General features: G+C 40.6%; 1 pseudogene; it reads right to left on the reverse strand.

Annotated features, from left to right (window-relative positions):
• Positions 1–21,287: 21,287 nt before the first annotated feature.
• Positions 21,288–22,382, reverse strand: Atxn1-ps1 (ataxin 1, pseudogene 1; annotated as a pseudogene).
• Positions 22,383–22,634: the final 252 nt, after the last annotated feature.

Below are 22,634 nucleotides of genomic sequence, written 5' to 3' on the forward strand. Positions count from 1 at the left end.
GTTCCCCTTTCGTCTCTTCTTCTGTATTCTCTCCTCCCCATCCTCTGCCCCATGTATTTTAATTTTCTTCAAGGTTTCCAGGTACAGGTGGTCTGATCTTTTGATAAATGACCCCTAGCTTGTCTTCTCAAGAACATTAGGTTTCTTACTGCCCTGTGATCCCCCCTAAAGCATAAGGCATACCTCTGTAGTACTATGATACTCTACTTTAGATGTCCCTAAAACCATAGTAAAAGATGCTACAATCATATGTATACAAACAACTTTGTTGTCCAAATTCTAGGGAAATCACCCTACCTCATAATTTTGCTACCCATTTGAGACTGGCCAAATGATTAGTCATATAATCCATGTTTGCTATTTTTAACAAGCTATTACTCTTATTGGAAAATATCTACCTAATGTTTGAGCTAGTTAAACAAAACAATTTTCTACTTTACATAACTTATACATCTGTTAAACGTTAGAATTCATAATCAAATATGAAATTGAAGATGAAGAGAAGAAACCCTGCATGGTGAGACCTGATTTTAATTTGTCTCTCAGAAGGTGAAGCAGGTAGATCAGCCCAAGTTTGAGACTGTCTTGGCAGGATAGTGGGACTGTGTCTCAAAGCTAATGACAGCAAAGCCAAGTGAAGTAATTAAAAAGAAGAGGCCATGATTAAATGTTGAAGTTGCATGTCTCAGTAAAGGTCTTGGTGTCTGAGATGCTGGCCTCAGAAGCTGCATTCCCTTGCAGATGGACACCATGAGATTATGGAAGGGAAACACAATAAGAAACTGATACTAAATGCCTTCCCCAACTGCTCCCTATCAGCATCCAGTGGCTTCTTCATCTTCAGTTATTTTTGCATCTTCAGGATTAGTCCACGTACAGCCATAATTGGTTGTTTCTCTCTCATATATTCACTATTTCTTATTTTATTCTCATTCTTTTTTCCATTTGTTACCATATGTTCAAACAATGACTCCTTGAAAAGATCCATCATAGCAGTTTGAACTTTACACAGTCAATGATCTGATATTTAGCCTTGAATTTCAGTAGGAAGTACATTTCTCAACAGTCATTCACAAACCAGATTAGACAGTACTTTGGACCAACTGCCCTTTTAATCACACACATGAGTACTTCATTGCTTGTTGACATTTCCGTGATCTGAGTGTGTGTTACTACTTAAAGTATTGGCTCATGTTCATAATCAGCCTGAAGCTACATGCTTTCCAGAAGCAATCTGTTCTGCACGGCTGCTCTGAAAATTAATCTGACTATGACAAGTCTGCCTTGCTAAGGGCAGTGTCAGCATAGGTATTTTTTCCTAAGCAGAATGTAAGAAGAGAGGCTTTCAGAGGCTGATTCTTTAACTCAAGTAAGTATACACATAATTTAAGCGTCAAATGAATTGTAATTTTCATTTTTTCCCATTTTCAAAGGAACAATGAAGTCATTAATTGAATTTCTGTTGTATTGCCTAACAATATGCATTATTTTCCTCATTGCTATGGAAAAGTGCATGACAAAATCAACTTAAGCAAGGAAGGTTTGTTTCCTCATAATCTGAGGGTATAGTCTAGCATGGACAAGAGAAGTCAGCATGGCAGGCAGGAGTGTGAATCAGCTGGTCACATGGTACCCACAGTAAGGAAGCAGAGAGAGAAAGAGAAATTGTTGTGCTCAGATATCTTTCAATTGTTTATTTAGTCAGGACCTTAGCCCATGAGATGACATCATGTACATTTAGGGTAGGTTTTCTCACCTCAATTAAGCTAATCTATGACTTTCCTTGTAGGCTTTCGTACTGGCTTTTCTCCCAGCTGATTGTAGACCCTTTCCAGTTGACATTCAATATGAATCATTGGAAATAGTGATCAGACGAAAATTTCCAAATATTGCATTAGAAACAATAATTTTATGGGATTTTTCAAAGTAACCCTAAGAATTTAAAAAGACCTTAAGTTCAGTTGTCTTTGAACAGACAAAGCCTTGTACCGGAGTGTTCAGAAAAAAATCAAATATTTGTTAAAGGAGTTAATCTGTCCTTTGTGCAGATAATTTGATCATGGTCACATATTTTAGTTCTATGAGTAAGAGCAGAAGGAATTTGATAATGGACAAAAGGAATTTGATAATGGACAAAGCATTTGTGTTGCAAGGTAACTATTGTCTTAATGAATCATTCCGAGTTCATATGCCTTTTTGTAGAATGTGTTGACTACCTCATCAGCAATCCTGGGAATGTAAACAGAGCAGCTGCAGAGAATTACTGGGACCAGGGAGTAGATGTTGGGATTATGAGCAGAGTCCAAAGTAAGAGAGCCCTGAGACAGGGAGTCTCTGTATGTAACTTTCATGGCAGTGTCCCTCCTTGGGAATTAGACGGTTAGAGAGATTGCTACTGGGCTCAGAGAGTGCCATCAGCAGTGTTAGATCAGATGGAGCTTAGTGACTGAGAAGCTTTGTTGAATGAGATAAAAATATCCCACAGATGCCATGTGGCCAGTGCCAGCACTAGTGCAGGACAAAAGAAAGCATTATTGAATAATTACCATAACGGATAGTAAACCAATGAGTTAGGCAAGAACCTACTAAAAATTTAAGTTTTATATGCCTGAGAGAGGTAAGTTTTATTTTCTAAAGGAGAGAAAACTGGCACCATGATTAGTCAGGTGATGGGCCAAGTGCCAGTTGGGGCTTGGGAGTTGGGGCTGAGGATGGTAAGTGGGGATGGGGACCCTAAACAAAGGAAAAAGGGGGGTCTGTTCAAAGACTGTAGGTCCTTTGCTGTGAAAAGTGCAGGATGCTCTTAGCCACAGAGATCTGAAGAATGAAAGCTGCCTGGTTCCTTAACAGATATTGATTGGAGTATGGTTTATTTAAAAGGCTGCCTTACTTGCTTTTAAAGTAGAATTATATACAGAGTTTATCTGAATCGTGTAGGGAATTTCACCCACAATTCAGAACTAAGATAGAAAAAATAAATTAAATTAAGTCTGTAGCACCAGGCAGAGTGCATACAGACATAGTTTATAGAAGTTGTAATAAATAAAAGTCTGGTGCTCCAGGTAGAAAGCATTAATTAACAGATAGATGTATATTTTGGTCGTCAGGCTTTCTAATGTGGGCTCCATGCGAATTTTGGGCTAAAATCCTGGGTTGACAAGGTGCCTACTTCTTATTGACAGGAATAAATAGAATTGTGATTAGATTTGTTTTTATGAATTATGCCACTAATGCAATATGGCCTGATGATGCCAATACTAGTGTGGGATAAAACAAACCATTATTTAATAAATATCACAATAATGGAAGAGGAGGGAATTTTCTGAATAGAGCAGGAACCACATACAAGTCATTTTATCACTTTGATACTCAACCAAACAGATTAACATCTTTAGGCAAAATTACCCTATTAGCTTTGTATTTCTATGTAAACTTTCCGCATTGGACTAAGAGATCCTGGTGTATCTGCGTGTGCTTGTGCATGTAGGGAATGCTCATAAGCCCTGTAGATTCTTCCTCCCCCTGTTATGCAACACTATCCATGTTGTGTTTATGAAGAGCAACATATCAGCTTAGGAGGAAATGCACTGTTCTCTAATTTTACTCCTTTTAAATGCTTCTGAAATATTTTTTGTTTCAAAATAAAATTGGGTGCCATGATTTAAAATGTGATTAAATAGAAGAGCCATATTAAGTCACAATATTTAGAAAAAGGAAGACCAATCATCTTAAAATGATGGAATGACTGGGGAGATGGCTCAGCAATTGAGAGTTGCTGCTCTTGCAGAGGACTCAGGTTTATTCCCCAGCACCCACAGGATAGGTCACAGTCACTTGTAATTTCAGGTCTTCATGATCTGACACTTTCTTCTGGACTGCATATTCATATGGGTAGCAGGCATAGAGATGGTGTAAATATAAATGAATAGGGAGCACACTCCTACATAAAAAATGATAACCAAATAATTCTGAAAACAACTGATGAAGCCCTGTGTTCTATGTAAGTGAAAAACAAAACCACAGAATCTGTATATTTGTCATTTAACGAAACATACAGTAAAAATGAAGGTTAAATGGAAACTGAACATCTGCTTCAGAGCCTTTGATTTTTGAAGAAATGGTATCTATCTACTAACAATAATCAGTTAAATACTTTATAAATATTAGCAAATACTTTATGATTATCGTATTGTCTATCAAGATAAAACAGTTATGAGACATGATTGATGATCACACTTATTCTGAAGTGGATAAAATGAGGTGCAATTGCTATAAACATAAGGAAATTATTTATACCCCAAATTAACAAAACAAATTACATTTTTTCTTTCTGATGCATATATTTTGGTTTAAACTAATGACTCTGTCACTCTAAAATTCTGTTTCTTGCTAATTTTTGTGTGTCAAAGACTACTATGTAAAACTACACCAACCACTAGATTCTTGAATTTATTTATTCAGGTTTATGGTAAATTGTTAAATTAGAAAATTAAGTCATTCAAATAGAAGTGAATACTTTTCAAGAAATAGCATTAAATGGATGTTTATTGAGCTGTCATTCTAGGATTTAATTTTGATGTTGCCTGCTTTCTTTGAAATAAAATCCACAGTTGGAGCAACCAATGGTCCAACAGGCATCCATGATACTTTGCATATTCTTTCTCACACCCTGCCTCAGTTATCTATTCCTTTACTTCTGAATTTGTGAAACTATATCCTGAATTAAAATATTCACAATAAAAACTTTGATTATGGTCAGGTTCATGAGAACTCAACAAAAATGTCTGAACTCAACAGCATGAGAACAATAAATTTAGATGTTAGTCTCTAGTTAGTTAAGTAAACTGTTTCAACTTCATAAATAAATATTTAGGGATTTTATTCTTATGAAACAAACAAAAACAGCTATAAGAAAAGATACCATATGTTCTCTGCATTTAGTGTAATTCGAACATTTGGGCTACTATCCACTTATCAATGAGTGTATTCCATGTGTGTTTTTTCTGTGATTGGGTTACCTCACTCAAAATGATATTTTGAAGTTCCATCCTTTTGCCTATGAATTTCATAAAGTCATTGTTTTTGATAGCTGTGTAGTATTCCATTGTGTAGATATAGCACATTTTCTGTATCCATTCCTCTGTTGGAGAGCATCTGGGTTCTTTCCAGCTTCTGGCTATTAAATAAGGCTGCTATGAACATAGTGGAGCACGTGTCTTTGTTGTATGTTGGGGAAACTTTTGGGTTTATGCTCAAGAGAGGTATAGCTGGGTCCTCAGGTAGTTCAATGTCCAATTTTCTGAGGAACCTCCAGACTGATTTCCAGAATGGTTCTACCAGTCTGCAATCCCACCAACAATGGAGGAGTGCTCCTCTTTCTACACATCCTCTCCAGCACCCGCTGTCACTGAAGTTTTTGATCTTAGCCATTCTGACTGGTGTGAGGTGGAATCTCAGGGTTGTTTTGATTTGCATTTCCCTTATGACTAAACACATGAAACTCAAGAAGGATGACCAAAATGTGAGTGCTTCATTCCTTCTTTAAAAGAGGAACAAGAATAGCCTTGGTAGGGAATAGGGAGGCAAAGTTTAGAACAGAGGCAGAAGGAACACCCATTCAGAGCCTGCCCCATATGTGGCCCATATATATACAGCCACCAAACTAGATAAGATGGATGAAGCAAAGAAGTGCAAGCTGACAGGAACCAGATGTAGATCTCTCCTGAGAGACACAGCCAGAATATGGCAAATACATAGGCGAATGCCAGCAGCAAACCATTGCACTGAGAACAGGACCCCTGTTGAAGGATTCAGAGAAAGGACTGAAAGAGCTTGAAGGGGCTCGAGACCCCATATGAACAACAATGCCAACCAACCAGAGCTTCCAGGGACTAAGCCACTACCTGAAGACTATACATGGACTGACCCTGGGCTCCAACTGCATAGGTAGGTAGTAAGAGCACCAATGGAAGGGGAAGCCCTTGGTCCTGCCAAAACTGAACCCCCAGTGAACGTGATTGTTGGGGGGAGGGCAGTAATGGGGGGAGGATGGGGAGGGGAACACCCATGTAAAAGGGGAGGGGGAGGAGTTAGGAGGATGTTGGCCGAGAAAGGGAATAACAATTGAAATGTAAATAAGAAATACCCAATTTAATAAAGATGAAGAAAAAAAAGAAAAGATTCATAAACCTAAATTTTAAACTAAAATTAATTCATGCATATTTCACACAAGTGACATGTTCTGGTATCACATTTATTAAAGCCTTTTGTTTAAAAGCAAAAAAAAAAAAAAGAAAGAAAAGAAAAGATACCATAATTGTAGTATTTTAAACAAGTAAAATCCAAGAACATTGGCTTATTTTTTAAAAGTCCTCACTACTTTTGCTTGGGGGTTGGTTCTTAACCTTCTTAGTACAATGAAGTTTTAATATAGATTCTCATTTTATGATCTCCAGTCAGAAAATTAAATTATTTCCATTGCTACTACATAACTAACTTTTAATTAGGTGTGCATACATATATATCCGTGTGTGTGTGTGTGTGTGTGTGTGTGTGTGTGTATGGATATAAAAATCATGTATAATGTGTGGCCTAGGAACTATAATTTGTCTAACAGTTCAAAGATTCCTGTATACATGTTCTTTTTATCTGATAATGCTATCTTTTTTTAATCAGATTTTATATTCCCTCTGATTTGGGCAGACAGTTGAAGCTAATGACTTGGGTGAGTTGTCCGAGGTCATGATCCAGATAAACTATGAAGACTAGGGTTACAAGGCAATGATTAATGAATTTCCATTTCTGTATTGCAGTTGCTAATGATGTCAAAATCTTTCCTTGGATGCTGTTAATATCACTGAGATCTTGTCTGATACTTGACCTGCTCTCTGATTGAAAAATATATGTTTCTATTAATTTTTGGGGACATTGTACAGTTTGGTCATTACATTTTGTGTGATTTCAAATCAATGTTTCAGGTATAACTTAGAAAGTAAGGGATCTAAGGTTAAGCAAAAAGTCAACCGTAATTTAGAGAATAGTTGAGCACCTTTCATGCCTTAGCTACTTACTCAGGAAGTCACTTCTATGAGATCGTTACTTTACATAATTGAATTTCACACATGAAAGGAGTTCACTGAAAGGAGCTAACTAGCTTATCCAAGGTAACACTATCAAAAGTTGGAATGATTAGGCCTTTCTCTTTTAAATATGGTCTGACTATACTCCTGAGCCTGGTTCAAACTTGTGCCTCTCCTACCTCAACCTGTCATGTAGCTGGATTATGAATTTTTACCCCTGTGCCTGACTTTAAGTTGAGAATTTTAACTCTGCTTGTCTAATGAGAAAGTATACATGGATTTCTGTACACTAAGTGCTATGTGCCTGTGAAGAACAAGCTCACTCCTGAAGTTTCCCACTGTCATGGGTTATGGCTGGCAAACCCTTACCAGTGACTTAATTCGAGCCTAACTCAATGTAACACCACTCACTCCTGAAACCACTATGTAGAGTTCCTACTATCCTCCACCTTCCTGCTCCTTTCAGCTACATTGCCTCAGGACACAGAACATCTCTCCAGGTCATCTGCCTGTGCTCTATTGTGGCTAGGCCACTAGAGCACCTAATTTATACAGGTTTCCAGACAACCTCCTGGAGAAACTATCAAAGGAACACTACCACATCCAGTAATAATCTGTGACAGATCACAGAAGGAAAGAAGTAACAGGAGTCAATGAACAACACAAGAGGATGATGAAGAGACCTGCTGGGGACAGCATATGATTATAGGGACTGCCAGCAGTAGGGCAGGATGGAAACATCTCAGTAGCCCTCAGCAGCTCTTTGTAAAAAAAAAAAAAAAAAGGGTGTTCCCATTTCTCCTAACCTTAGCCCTGGACAATGGCTGTATAGATTTCATTTGTTCATGACTGCTTTTCAGTTGGCCTTCATGTGCATAATTATTCCATTATATCTGGCTTTCCTACTTCTTTCCCCTTCTGCTCTGGTGAATTCTGTGAAACTAGATGTTCCTTGATGTAATGAGCTTAAACAATTGGAAATTGAGGCATAGGGGCACAGCACAGCACAGCACAGCACAGCCCTAATGGCCCAGGTGCATGCTATGTGTTCTCATCTTGGAAACAATGTAGTAACTGCACAGTGGTAGTTCCAGATTAATGCTTGACTTGCAAAGAAACTTTGAAGAAATTATTAGAAAATGAATTAGTGCCAACATTGAGACCCCAAGAAAGGAAAAAGTTATTAAAGTTAGAAAATAAGTTTTGCATAACATTTGAGAGTGGTTCCTGGATAAGGAAGTATAGAATACATAAAATTATATACCAGTAAAACTATGTCAAAAACCTGGGAGTCTTAGAGTCATTGTGTGCAATGTAAAGGAACAGAAAGCTATAGGAACTACTGAGTTGAGGGGTTAACTTGACTGTTTCTGGTCACTGCCTGGCAGCTTTGCTTATGTCATTTATCATTAGAGCTTCACAGGATAATGTAAGTAGCTGACCTCGGATCTCTGAGCTCTGAAGTATAATAAGTCAAAAGTTAAAGTTTAAATAATGATAAGTTTGCAATTATTATTTTGACAACAGACCTGGGAGTCAGGGAAGCTTGAAACTTTGGGGAACAATTGTAATTCTTAATTCTTTGTGGGATGTGGTTTTCTTATGAATTTGATTTGGCAATGGTTATACAATGTCTTTTTTTCTACTTGCTTTTGATTATAAATAAACAACTGGGGCAAGAGAAAGGCTGGAGAGCGAATGAGAGAGCACATGAGGAAGCAAATGCAGGAGCCAGTGTGTGAGCAAGTGTGAGAGTGAATGAGAGAGCACTTGAGGGAATGACTGAGGGAGAAAGAGAGAGAGCATGAGAAGAGCATGTAAGAGTGAGTGGGGAGAGAATGTGAGGTGTGTATGAAGATTGTGTGCATGACTGAATGGAGAGTGCATATGGTGTGTGTGTGAGATATGTGTAAGGTATGTATGAAGAATGTGTGTGAGAATGAAAGGGTAACAAACAGGTGTGCGTGAGTGTGGGAGTTTGAGAAAAGAAAAGAATAATGGAGAAAAACAGTGTGTAAGAGCATGCAGAGTGTGTACAGCCTCAGGCTGCAAGCCAGCGTGCATGACAGAAAGAGTGGAGAGAGAGAGAGAGAGAGAGAGAGAGAGAGAGAGAGAGAGAGCGAGCGCCGGGAGCCCAGCAAGCTCAGTCTCAGGAATTATTCTCAGGAATGCTGTGCTCATTGTATGACCCCTATCTGCAGGAAAATTAAGCCAGTTAACAGTCTCCAACCTTGGGCCCATAGCCAGTTGTCTGTTCTTATCAATGTATAACTGCAATTTATGGTTTAGGGCTATAGGAATGGTGGTGGCAGTGATGGATTGTCCTGGGTAACCTTCACGCCTGCTTGTCTTTATAAGCTGCTGTTTCTTGAAATAAACGTTGAGACCTTGATCAGAACACAGACTTGCTCTCCTTCTTTTCGCCTCTTGTCACCCATTCTTTCACCCCCTCCCAGGTTCACTCTGAACCCCCACGTGAAGAGTGAGAGGGGAGAGAATGTGAGGTGTGTATGAAGACTGTGTGTGTGAATGAACAGAGTGCATGTGGTGTGTGTGAGATATGTGTGAAGTGTGTGAGAATGAAAGGGTAACAAGCAGAGGTGTGCTTGAGTGTAGGAGTTTGAGAAAAGAGAAGAATAATGGAGAAAAACAGCGTGTAAGAGCATGCAGAGTGTGTACGGTCTCAAACTGCAAGCCAGCGAGCAAGAGAGAAAGAGAGCAGAGAGAAAGAGAGAGAGAGAGAGAGAGAGAGAGAGAGAGAGAGAGAGAGAGAGAGAAAGAGAGAGAGGGAGGGAGGGAAGAGGAGGAGGAGGAGGAGGAGGAGGAGGAGGAGGAGGAGGAGGAGGAGGAGGAGGAGAATATCTTTAAGCCTTGAAATTGCCTGTCAGTTTGTGTCCAGTCTGTATATTTATTATGCGCCTTTCAGATATCCCTGCTTCCAGTTGAGAACTCTGTTGAGATCCTCTGTTGAGACAGGATCCTGAGAGAAACCATTGAAATTCAAGAGAATCCACACAGCAAGTTACATAAATCAGTATACTATGTACTGAAATTTTTTTTTGTGAAAAATATTTGAAGAATGAAAATCATGCTACTGAATTGTTATTATATAAACCAAAGAATAAAGCATTGTTTTTCATGAACTAACAGGAAAACACAGCATATAAAATCCTTGGGATTTACCTTGAGGACAGCAAAGAACTTATCTAATGCACACCTGTATCAACACCTGGATTGATTTGATAGTCAACCTCACAATGCACCTCAGCCTTTTAGACAGAAAGGTTAAAGCAAGGCCAAAATATCCCCAGGGAAGCTATCACGAAGGTCAAATCAGAAACACATGAATAAAGACTTAGGCGGTATACAAATTTAGCTAACAATTTTTTATCTAGACAAGTCAAAAACGTTCAGATGAGGAAAAGCAGACCTATAATCTCTATAATTATAGAATATCAGTATTCTAGCCACTTTTTAGCCACAATGATCAGTTTGGACAAAAATAACTTATGGGCAATGGAGGTTACTTGAGCTTATACTTCTAGATCACAGTCTATGAGTACAGGCAGGGCAGGAATTCAGGCCAGGAACCTAGAGACAGAAACATGAAGGTAGGAATCTGGATTTCAGGAACATATAGGAATACTGCCTCTGTGGTTTTTTTCTCAGGCAGATGGTCAACTCACTTTTTTGTACAGCCCAAGACCACCTCCTTAGGGATAGAACTACTTGCAGTGATGTGGGTCCTCCTATATCAGCAGCAAGGGCAAATCATTACAGACTGGGCTGTAGGCTATCCTAATCTAGGTGATTTAATTAAGGTAATTTTCCAAGGTGACTCTAGATTTTGCCAAGTTGACAACAAAATAGATCAATTTGATTAGTGGCTTTTAGTAACTGTAGGCCAACAAACTATAAAATCTAGATGCAAGAGTTACATGTCAAAAGACAGGTACACAAGTACAGCTGAACCAGATTGTTAAAATGTCATATGTGCATATGCATGATCACAATGCACAAAAACATATTTACATATATGTACATGTGTACCTATAAATATCCAGATGTTTTTGCATGCCTATGCATATATGCATATTTACACATGGGCATTAAGGATTTTAGTCATATATAATACAGGAGGAGATATTTATATGATGATGCTCTTATTCACAGGTCAGAGATATGTTGTGTTTCTTTTTTGTTACTCATAAACATAGGACCAAGGATGGGTAACAGCTGTTCTCACTGCATGAGGATTTGTTGTGTGATTTGAGGTTTTATCTTGGGATCCCTGCTTGGGCTTCACTTGCATATATCAAAGCAGTAGTGGGAAATGTGACATGAGGAAATGCCAGGCTGTGGATGTAACCCTGTAGTGTTTAAGGATTTTGAACTAGATCCTCTTGCAGCAAATACACAATGACTCCAAGTATAGCATGCTTTCAATTATGTGTTCTAGAAAAGAAAAAAACAGCAACATTTAGATAACTGAACACTCTGTGAATGAATTTAGTTAGTTTACATTCAGGCTGCAGTTTTCTGTCCCTCCTTTGCTCTATATTTTCCCCCAACTCTCCTTCGTCCTCATCCACTCCTCCATTTTTCTTCAGAAAAGAAGACTCCAACCAGCCCTGACATAGCAGTAAGACAAGGAAACCCTGTCTTACTGAGGCTAGATGTGACAGCCCATTAGGAGAAAGTGTCCCAGAGTCAGGCAGCAGAGTAAGAGACAGCCCCTTTTACTGCTTCTGGAGTCATGCATGAAGGCAAAGCAACACTACTGTATCATACATGCAGAGGACCTAGGTCGGTCTCAAACAGGCTCCCTGGTTAGTGGTTCAGCCTCTGTGAGCCTGTATGGGACAAGATTCCTTGATTTTCTATCTTTTATTGTGATATTCTTGACCCATGTGGATCCTATGGTATTTCCTACTCCTTTTTGGCACGATTCCCCATGCTGTGCTTAATATTTGGCTGGTGCACAAACATTTGTATCAATGAGAACAGAATTCAGATGCCACAGGTTAATATCATTTTACTAAATTCCAACAGTGTTAACTCTCTCACTGAAAACTACTTCTCAGTAAAAACAAAGTATACTATAGTACAGAGAAATTGGTGGTGGAGGTTGATATGTTCTAGGATGGTGGTACAATATTTTTCAACATTTTCTTTAATGCAAATATTAAAGCAGCTTTCTTGGAAGCTTATGTTATAAAATGTGCTAATTGTGAAGCTCAGTTATTTATAGCAGAAACAGTGCTGAAACTTGGTATTTTAGTGTTTGACAAACACAAAGAACTGTTACATTAGTTTCATTCTCCAAACGTTAGATTAGGCAGAATTGTATCTTGAGTCACTTATACAGAAAAAGTTATGCGGGACCCTATGCAAAGCAGTTCCCATACAGAGGATGGGATAGTGTTAATCACGGTATATTAAAGAGGAAAATGAGGTCCAGGGAGGCTTTTCTTAAATATAAAATCTGATGGGAGATAAGCCTGTCTGTGGCCTTGAACCATGCTCGCATTCCCCTTGGGGCTCTTCCTTTCCTCCTTCCACTTAGGTTCTCTCTACAGCATCTCTGCTCTTAGTTTTCTTGTCTTTCTGCTCTGTTCTTCTCTGTTCTGTTCTGTTCTGTTCTGCTCTGTTCTCTTCTCTTCTCTTCTCTTCTCTTCTCTTCTTTTCTGTGTCAAAGATTAGAAGAAGAAAGGAAATTTAGCCAAGGCTTGAATTTTTAATAATTCATAGGCTCTTTCTTACAAATCACAGTGCTATTTAAATATCTGCCATTCACTAAATATTTTCAATTGCAAAATAAGTGAATTATACAACTTCTCCTTAACATAATAATGATTTCAGCCCCTAACATACTTTGATAATAATAATAAGAAATAACTACAGTATTTTTGAACATCCAGAAGTTGCTTTAACTTGGGACTAGTTAGTCTGACATCTGTATTTTGTGGCTCCAAGACTATTAAGAAATTTTTTAGGTGTACTTACTGATGATTGGGGAAAAATGTAGAATTTTAAATATATATTTTTAAAATTTTTGTTTTTTGAACAACTCCAACAATTGCTTTTATAAAATAATTGTCATCTAGTAAATTAGGAGGTACAAAATTAATGCTTGGCAACAGGTCAAGTGGAAAAGCTGTTAGAATATTTACTTTTATAATGAATTATAAAGAATTAACTTCCTGAGTAAATCTATGAAAAAGAAGTGTCCTGATTAAAATAGAGAAAGAATGCTTTAAAATGAACTAATCAATTGTTAATTTGATTATTCAACATGCAATGAAATTTGTTTTGATATTCTAATATTTCTTAGAAATGAAAATGAGTGGGGCAATTATATAAAAGAAGAGTGATTATGTATTAAATCAAGAGAATTAATGTTTCTTTTGAAGATCAGTATTCTAATACCATGAACAAGTGATAGATAATTTTGAAAAAATATTAAAAGTTAATGATTTGTATGCTACCAACTTTTTTTTTCCTTGCTTGGCTGGGTCTATTTCAGAGAGCTGGGATAAATTGTTTATGCTCTTTTCATAGTTTTAAAGTCATTGTTCATCTCAAATGGTCTCCATGATCATCTCCTGTCCCTTTTTAGAGCTTTGTGGAAACTTCCCAAGCTGTATTCATGCCTTTCAGTTCACAGAACCTCTTTATACTGTTTCTCTGTTTTGCTTTTGCTAAGCCTGTACACACTTGGGTTTTCAGTAAGTGTCCCTCACTTCTGTGTAGATAGAAACATCCTCCAGGATATTTTTTGTGGTTAATATATAGAGGAAAAAAATGGTCAGTCACAGTTTAGTGAGTTCAGATGATTGAAATCAAAACTGCAAATGAAGAGTCAGGTTTGTCTGTATCTTAAAATAATGTCAACTCCTTAGTTCATCATATTCCCTCAGGTAGAGCAGCACAACACACCAAACAAACAAACATACAAAAACAAAAACAAAAATGTCTCTAGAATTTATTTTATAATATTTTTATCCTTTTAAATTATAATTACATTATTCACACCCTTTTGTCACTGGAACCACTTTCTATGAACCCTCAGCTTGTTCACCCTCAACTCCACTCCTGCCTTTCTTTTATTATTGTTGTATTATTTTATATACATAAACACAATCTCTTCATTCCTTGCACTCTCATATGCACATATGCTCTGGGCTGCACCAATCTCGCCTCTCTACCCGGGGAGTGACCAGACCAATCTCAACTCTCAGCATTTCTCTTCATAACACTGCCCTGCTTGGATGCTGGTGACTACAGCTAGTGGAAGCCAGCTTGCTGAGTGCTGTCAAATTTTCAAGTTCCCGTTCAATACACCACACTGTGTTATTTTGAACACTGAACATAGAAAATTGCTTTGAAATTCGAGGATCCACTGTACAATATATTTCCTCATTTTAAAACTATGGCAGCCATTACTGGCTTCTGGATGAAGAAAGCCTGGAGTTAGCCAGGAGGGCTTGTGCTTAAGCATGTGGCCCAGCTGATGAAAATGGGAGAAGTGAGCTGCAAGCATCTGTGGGTGAGCACACAGACATGTAGGAGAAGAGTGTGTTTGGATACAAAGTAAATTCAAGGAAAAGTCAATGCAAATAATGACTGCTTATTATCAGTCTACTATTGAAATGACATTTGAGTCACTGTGTATGTTTCCCTCCACTAGACACTCTTTTCCTCAGCACTGTGTTGCAGCATGGTCACAGATACTGCTCTGAGCTATGGGTGGTTTGATAGACACATTGATAATTAACAATATGTAACTCTACCCACCAAAATGGTTGAAGAGGAAATGAGACAGGAGTTCCACACAACCTCATTTAATCCCTACAGAAACTGAGCTGCAGCTGCATCAGTTTTTTTCTGCAGTCACCTTTTCTCCCCAGTCTCTAACTTTTTAGTTCTGTAGCTCTTATCTGCACATAGATTTTGGTGTCTGTCCTGGGTGCCTACACATACACTCTCCATCTGCAATGCCCACTGATGTCAAACACGACATTCTGTCACCTTTTGCTTCTCAGATGAGGCTACTTTTGCAGAAGCCTTGTGCTTGTCCTCAGGTACAGTTTAGTGGGGTTTTTTCTCCTTTTTTTTGTTTTTATTTTGATATTTTTTTATTTCCATTTCAAATGTTATCACCTTTCCTGAATTCTCCTCTGGAAAACCCCATCCCATTTCCCCACCCCATGTCTCCATGAGGGTGCTTACCCACCCACCTACTTACTGCCTCCACCCTACCTGCCCTTACATTACTCTACATTGAGGCATCAAGTCCTCAAAGGATCAAGGGCCTCTCCTCAAACTAATGTCCAATAAGGCCCCTTCTCTGCTACATAAGTAGCTGGAGCCATGGGTCAATCCATGTGTTCTCTTTGGTTGGTGAGTTAGTCCCTGGGAGCTCTGGGGTGTCTGGTTGGTTGATATTTTTGTTCTTCTTCCTGTAGGGATGCAAACACCCACAGTTACCTCAGTCCTTTCTGTAACTCCTCCATTGGGTACCCAGTTTTCAGTGCAATGGTTGGTTGAGAGCTCTCACCTATGTATTTGTCAGCCTCTGACAGAGCTTCTCAGGAGACAGCTAATCAGGCTCTTGTCAGCATGCAGCTCTTGGCACATGCAATACTGTAAGGGTTTGGTGACTGCATGTCGGATGGATCCCCATGTGTGGCAGTCTGAGGATGGCATTTTCTTCAGCTCTGCACTACACATTGCCTCCATATTTCCTGCTGTGAGTATTTATTCCCCATCCTAAGAAGTAGTGAGGCATTCAGACTTTTTCTTCTTCTTGAGAGTCATGTGATCTGTAAATTGTTTTGTTTTGTTTTTACAGTACAAATTAACTTATTTAAAACAATTACAAAAAAGCACAAACAAGTAGAATATTCTTAGAATTATTAATGCTTTGCTAAAGATCAGGTCGGATTAGAGTGTAAGAAATGGTATTGGGTGGGAGGAGCACCAGACTAATTCTAAGGCTTTAGATACAATGCAATTGATTACATATTAATTCAGCCATTACATACTAGAGTGGTTGGGAGACCAGTAATTTGTCTACAGGAACCCCTACACAAACCAGATCCATGAAGACCTCCCCAGTACCATTCTTCTCTACACCTTAGGACCCTAAAGCCACCTGGATGACAAAATTAGCATCTTTCCTCCACCACATTACCTATCTATTATCTTCCCTCCCCTAAGGTGCTAGGCAAGCTGATAGCAGTTTCCTCTCACAGCTGGAAAACAAGCTGTTTTGTCTACAGGCATCCTGCGTGACTAGGACATGTGTAGATGATAGCTTTGTTTTAATCCTTCAAGTTAGCCATGAGTACAGTCAGTCTCTTCCCCAATTCAATTCAGTGAGTGCACTATGAGCAAGTGAGGGGTCCACCCTGCCTTTCTCAATACCAGCAGCTCACTAACCCTCACCATTTTCAAGTACAAGTAAAGTCCTTGGCAGGGGGTGGGGTGGGCATAAATCCACTGTTACCAGTTCTGTCTCGCTGAAGTACCTAAGACCCCCTAACATAAAGACAGACTAAACACTTGAAAATCTGACATTAGGTAAAGGCACATGGGCTACCTCCACACACTGCAGGCAGGAACACAGTCTGGAGCCATCTTTACTGCCAGGCATTTACAGTGGAATGGCTTTGGGATCACAGACTGTTGAGTTGCAGTCTACTAAGGAAAGATCTGGGCTTAACAGGAGAACTAACAACGAAACCTTTAGTCTGCAAAGTCCATTTATTACTATTATTCCTGCTGAGGAGGCTCAACAAGGCAAGCCACTCCACCTCTCCCTCTGCTCCGGGAACTGAGCACAGTCTTCAGGTAAGGAGAGAATGTAGCCAACTCTAGCAATCAAGGCCAAAGTCATCCTAGGCCCAGACCAGACTCTTGGTCCAAAGATGGATCCTAGAGTTGAAAAATCTGACGGTTGCCAAGACCCAGATGCTTATTTTATTATTGCATAATACGGGAGACCTTTCCTACCCTGGGGAAGTGCCGCACCCAACCTCGACCAGCAAGGAAGACAGGACCACAGGAGATCTTCTTCAAGCAGTTTTACTCAGGAACCTTGATACAACCTTCTGACTCTCACTCTCTTCTGACTCTCTCTCCCCGGGGAACGCCCTGCACCACACTTAAATAGCTAGCACTGGCCAGTCCTAGCAAGCCACGTGGGTCATGTAGATAGGCTGTCACTATGCGGAAGCTAGCAGGCCAGGCAGACATAGCCAAATAAGGACTTGTTTACAGCAAGGAGTGCTCACCGTTGGGAAGGTGGAAGGCAGAAACCAGCGCCATCTTTGAGGCGCGCATGTCGCAGCTTTCTACAGGGAAGCTAGAAGGTGAAGGCTTCCAAGCAGGGGCTCACAACATCCACCTATCCATAGTAGAATTCAGCTCTTCAACTGTAGCGTACATTTTTTCTGATATAGAAAGTATGATGGCTTCAGTGTTGTTTAGTAAACTTAGTCCTAGGAATTTAACCCATCTCTAAAACATGGCCTTTGTCCTGCTCAATTCTAAACCTGTGGCCTAACATTCCATGGCCAGATGGATCAGTACGGTTATCTTTAACACCATAGCCTGAGTCTTTCCCAATGTCCATCTTCAATTCACACCAGTGTGACCACTCAACCCTTCAATATTCCTGCTCAATGCAGGTTGAATTGTGCTAACATCCTGTTCTCTTAGAAGGCCTATAATTCCCACTGGGAAAAGTGAAATGAAGCCCAACTTAAGGAGCTATTTCAGCCAAACTTCACTTTCTCAATCCCAGAATCTGGGGCTGGACGAATGCACTGGGATGTTGGCTCAAGCCTTAACTTGGTTCTTCTTGTACTGAGAAGTACCATAAAGGATAGAGAAAAGATCTGTTTGTTTTTCTTTCAAGACAGGTTAATTTTTGGAGTGTAAGGGTTCCTGAGAGCACTAAAGCCTTTCCAATTTACCAGCTCATCAATAGCATTCACATATTCCCTGTTGAATATGACTGTGCTATGCAGTCATACTAGCAAAACACAGGTGAAAACTGGGCAGGATGCCTGAGAGTCTGCATGGCCAGGGACATGAAGAACAGGAGCTATAAGGAACCACAGGCAGGACAGTGAGGAGACAACAGCACTGACAAAGCAGCACAGAGCAAACAAAGCCCATAGTGTTAAGACCAAGTGGAACAAATGTAAAGGTGTCAGTCTAGCTCTTCTTGTGCTCCTTTGTTGGCTCTCAGCTCTAAGGACCCAAACCCCTTCCTCACTTCTCATCTTGATAACAATGATCATCTTTTACCAAGTTCCCCTTCTATATTGGCATGGGTATTTCTGATAGCCACAGATATCATTTCTTTCTCCAAGTTTTGGGAATATCCTACCATTAACCAGAACCAGGCTGGTCTTTATCAACTGCCCATTCCCCAAAAGCTGACAGCTAACCATTGAAATGCTCACTGTAAAAGCCAGTCCCATCTCTTACATACTCAGGGTTAAGCACTGCCACAGCTCTGACCAGCATTACCACAGATTCTTTTCTAGGGCGTATACTTCAGGAAAGATAGCTCTCAGCAAAATCAAGTTACATATGCATGGTGCCACATTAAGGGAGTTGTCTTTTTTTTTTTAACCAAGCAGGAATAAGAAAAGGAAACATAGCAAAAAGGTCAGTGCCCAATTTGTCAAGGCCCTCAACAATTTATTTTTCCAAGTGTTCAGCTACAGGCCTCCAGAGAGAAATTGGCTTCAACTACTAGCAAATTACATGTTTGCCCCATGAGGAAGAAGCTCAGTGGTATCCTGGCTAGACATTTCTTGAGCATCTACAGTGCATGTCACTAAATTCTATCATGAACCTGCTGAGGAAGGGGGTCTTGTGAGAAATCCACACACGCAGTAACACCTAGGAATGAGTTGTTCATGAAAAAGGAGATGATAATTCCTCAAGACTCAACCCCATAGGCCCCCACAGTAGGAAACAAGTCAAAGAAGCAGCAGAGAATGAGGGCAAAAGAAGGGAAAGGATGTGATCTTCAATGCAGCACAAGGTCAGAATTTGCTTCTGATATGAACCAGAGACTTCAGTACTTGCAGTTAGATTAAGTAGCTTCCTTTGAAAGCCTCACTAAAAGCTCACTGACCATGTATCTGCTCTTCAGGTATGAAAGAGAATGTAGGATATATAGCAAACTAGCCAATTTCTGTCACTCTGTTCCCAAAGAGATTAACATTTAGCACCTGAACACTAAGAAGGAATCCATTCTCAGACCTTCCTTTCCCCCCAGCAGGTAGGTAAGGTTTTTTATCCCCATTTGGCATCTGGAGAGGAAGTAAGTGAGAGAGAGATCACAAGACTTGCCTTAAGTTTGCTCATACTTGAGAAGTATAGGACTCCGGATGACAGGCCAGGCCTTGGCTGGTCCAAGTCTAACTTGTCCTATCTATGAAGGAAATGCCGCAATCATTCCCTGGGAGAAGTCTTAACTACATAGCTGGGTGGACAATATCCTGAGTTGCTTCCAAGAGTCTAAAGAACCACCCCCACCCCCACAAAAAAAAAGCCTTCACAAATTACTCAACCACTTGACAGTTGTTGGGGGAGAGGAACCTAACACCCAATGTGATGCTACAGCTGTAGGGGAGATGTAGGAATAAGACAGATGGTAGCAAATACAGCCAAGATGGAAAATGCTCTTTCTAGAAGAATCCACCACCAAACAAGGAAACATCTGCTAAGATGTTACAAGGACTATTCTAGACTTTCAGAGCTGATGTTGGGAGGACACATCTTAGGCCAAAATGCTGAGAGGCAATGGATTTCAATGGGATGAGGCCAAGAAAATCCACTGGAGTGGAAATGGCCAGTCTAGGGGATGGTTTCTTTCTTGTTTCTCCACTATACTGCTGCCAGTGAAAGAGGCCATGATTTTGAGTTTCTAAATATAAAAATTATAGCTGATAGGGAAACCAGGATCCTTAGACACCAAAAACTAGAGGTCTTAGTAGACAAAGGCAGTGCAGCTACACATGAGGCCCAGGTCAAGACACCATGCAGAGGTCAGGCAGCAGAAGGGTAGGGGCAGTGCAGGTGCTAAGGCACAACATAGACAGACAATGGAGGAGCGTATGTGCCTAGGGGAAAAGGTCCTCCAGGTCCTTCCAAAGTTACTACTACAGACTGAATGAAGCATCAAAGGGGGCCTGGCAGGTTGACTGAGCATTAAGTTAGCGGCCTTTCAAAAATTTCGCCTAAGTCCCATCTTCCACCAGTCAAATCTTTTCCCCACAGTCCCCTAGTGGGTTCCTGCAAGGCAGTCCTTCATTCTCAAACCTAAAGGGGTTTCTCTCTCTCTCTCTCTCTCTCTCTCTCTCTCTCTCTCTCTCTCTCTCTCTCTCTCTCTCTGATCTAAACTGCTAGAAAGCCTTATAGCGGAATGGTGAGGTGAGATGGGAATGGGCAGAAACAAAGGACCAAGCACAGTTCCATAGATCATGGTGCTCCCCAACCCCCAACCCCGCCATAAACATCTGTGAAAAAATCACCCTTTAAAATGCATGTCGGGGTTGGGGATTTAGCTCAGTGGTAGAGCGCTTGCCTAGGAAGCACAAGGCCCTGCATTCGGTCCCCAGCTCCAAAAAAAAAAAAAAAAAAAAAAAAAGAACCAAAAAAAAAAAATGCATGTCTCTCACAAGAAGAGTTCTGGGGTGAACCCTCTTATTTTCAACCAGAGGGCCTCCTTCCCCCCCACCACAAAGGAGGGGAGGGAATCAGGAAAAAAAAAGAAAGAAAACAGTTTTACTACAAGCTGTGATCACCATTTTTGACTCTCTGTTGCTTCCTCTCTCTGCCACCAGCTCCCAAAGCTTGTACTTCCCTTGCAGGAGCCTGGGACTAGTAGGAAAAAACAGGAGCCACTGATTTTGGAATATTTCTTATCCTATGTACACTCCTACCCTTCATTGCTTCAGGCCTGCAATTCCCATTCTCAGCATGCTATACAGCTATCCCGAGGGGATGTCATGCAGTTATGAGCAACAGGTCCTGCTTTCAGAGTCTGTCTCAATGCCTATTTCCCCCAAATCTTACTGCCAAGAGAGCCATTCTCAATTGGCATGTGCAAATCCTTTCAATGCTCCAGGTGAGGCTTACCTCTGGGGAGAAAGCCCAGTCCTGGGGTGGGAAAGAGGTTCATTTTTCTGCATTGAAATGCCCTTCAGTGGACAGCTTTACCTCCTGTGGAAGAAAAGAGGGATGGAACAGCACAGCCTGTGTCTCCTCCCCTTACATGCTGTGTCTTTGGAAGCTTGGGGCTGGCAAGTAGGCCTGGACACCAGGCTCAGGATGGGAAGGCTCTCCCACCCGGAAACCCTCTCCTGAAGGCTGGTTCTTCCCCTCACTGTCATGTAGGTCTCTGTGCCCTAAGAACATCCTCTCAGGTTTTTCTCGGGTGTACCCAGCTGCCCTGGGGGGAGCACAGCTGGCCTGAGAAACTGAGTTACTGTTCAAGCTCTGTAAACTGATAGAGAGGCAGACATCTCTCACCTGTAGCCGATGGCAGGGCAGAGAGTCGTGCGGTCTGCCCAGGGCTGCAGGAGGACCAAACCCTGGCCATGTACAAAAAAGGGGTGCTCAGGAGGCACCTCAATGTTTACTTTGCTCTGCTGTTCACCAATCACAAAACGCAGCGTTACAAATCCAGGCCACTGGCTTTCCTGAATATCCATGACTGTGTTGGAGCCGATCTTCTGCCCCCCACACACTTTAGCACTATGCACAGTCCTGAGTTAGGAGAACCCGCTTCAACTGCCCCCAACTACCGCCCACTGTGGCCAGCTGAATGATGGTGCCTTTCATGAAATGGGAGGGCAAGTGAGAGAAGGTATTGGGAGGTGGCATTGGCTCCTTGTCTGGGAAAGTGGCTCTGGTCTGCATGTCCAGACTTGATGCCACCAGGATCTCTGAGCCCACAGGCAGCAGGCTAGGGTCAGTTTCAGTGGGCACCAGGTTGCCAATGGCTACAACCATTGCTTTGGGTAAAGGTCTGTGTTTTACTGGTTCCTGACGGGACTGAGGGTAGAATACACGAGCCTGATTTTTCTCCATCATTTCTGTAAGATTCTTGCCTAACCCTCGTTCGTCACACTGATAGTCAAGGGTATAATGGAATAAGTTAAGAGGGCTGGGTTGATTTTTCCTCTGAGCTGCTACCACATGATAGTCCTGAGAAGCTAAAGCACCAACTACCTGCTGGACCTCAAGGTCGATGTCTGTGGTCCCTCGATGTTAGGTCTGTTTTAATCGATCAATGTTAGGAAACAAGGGACAAAATTCTAAAACCAGAGTCAACTTGCTCCTATAGCACATTAAGTGTACAAAAATTATTATAAGAGAAAGCAGGATGGTTCAGTGCTTGCTCATCACTACCTGTGCTGAAGAATTCAGTTTAACATGGCATTGGGAATGAAAAGACACAAAACTCTTATACAGTGCTTCCTGAGGAGTTTATTCAATCCCTGCCTCTTGAGGTCACTTCTT

The sequence above is a fragment of the Rattus norvegicus genome, chromosome 1 (assembly GCF_036323735.1).
Source record: "Rattus norvegicus strain BN/NHsdMcwi chromosome 1, GRCr8, whole genome shotgun sequence".
In the NCBI taxonomy this organism is placed as follows: Eukaryota; Metazoa; Chordata; class Mammalia; order Rodentia; family Muridae; genus Rattus; species Rattus norvegicus.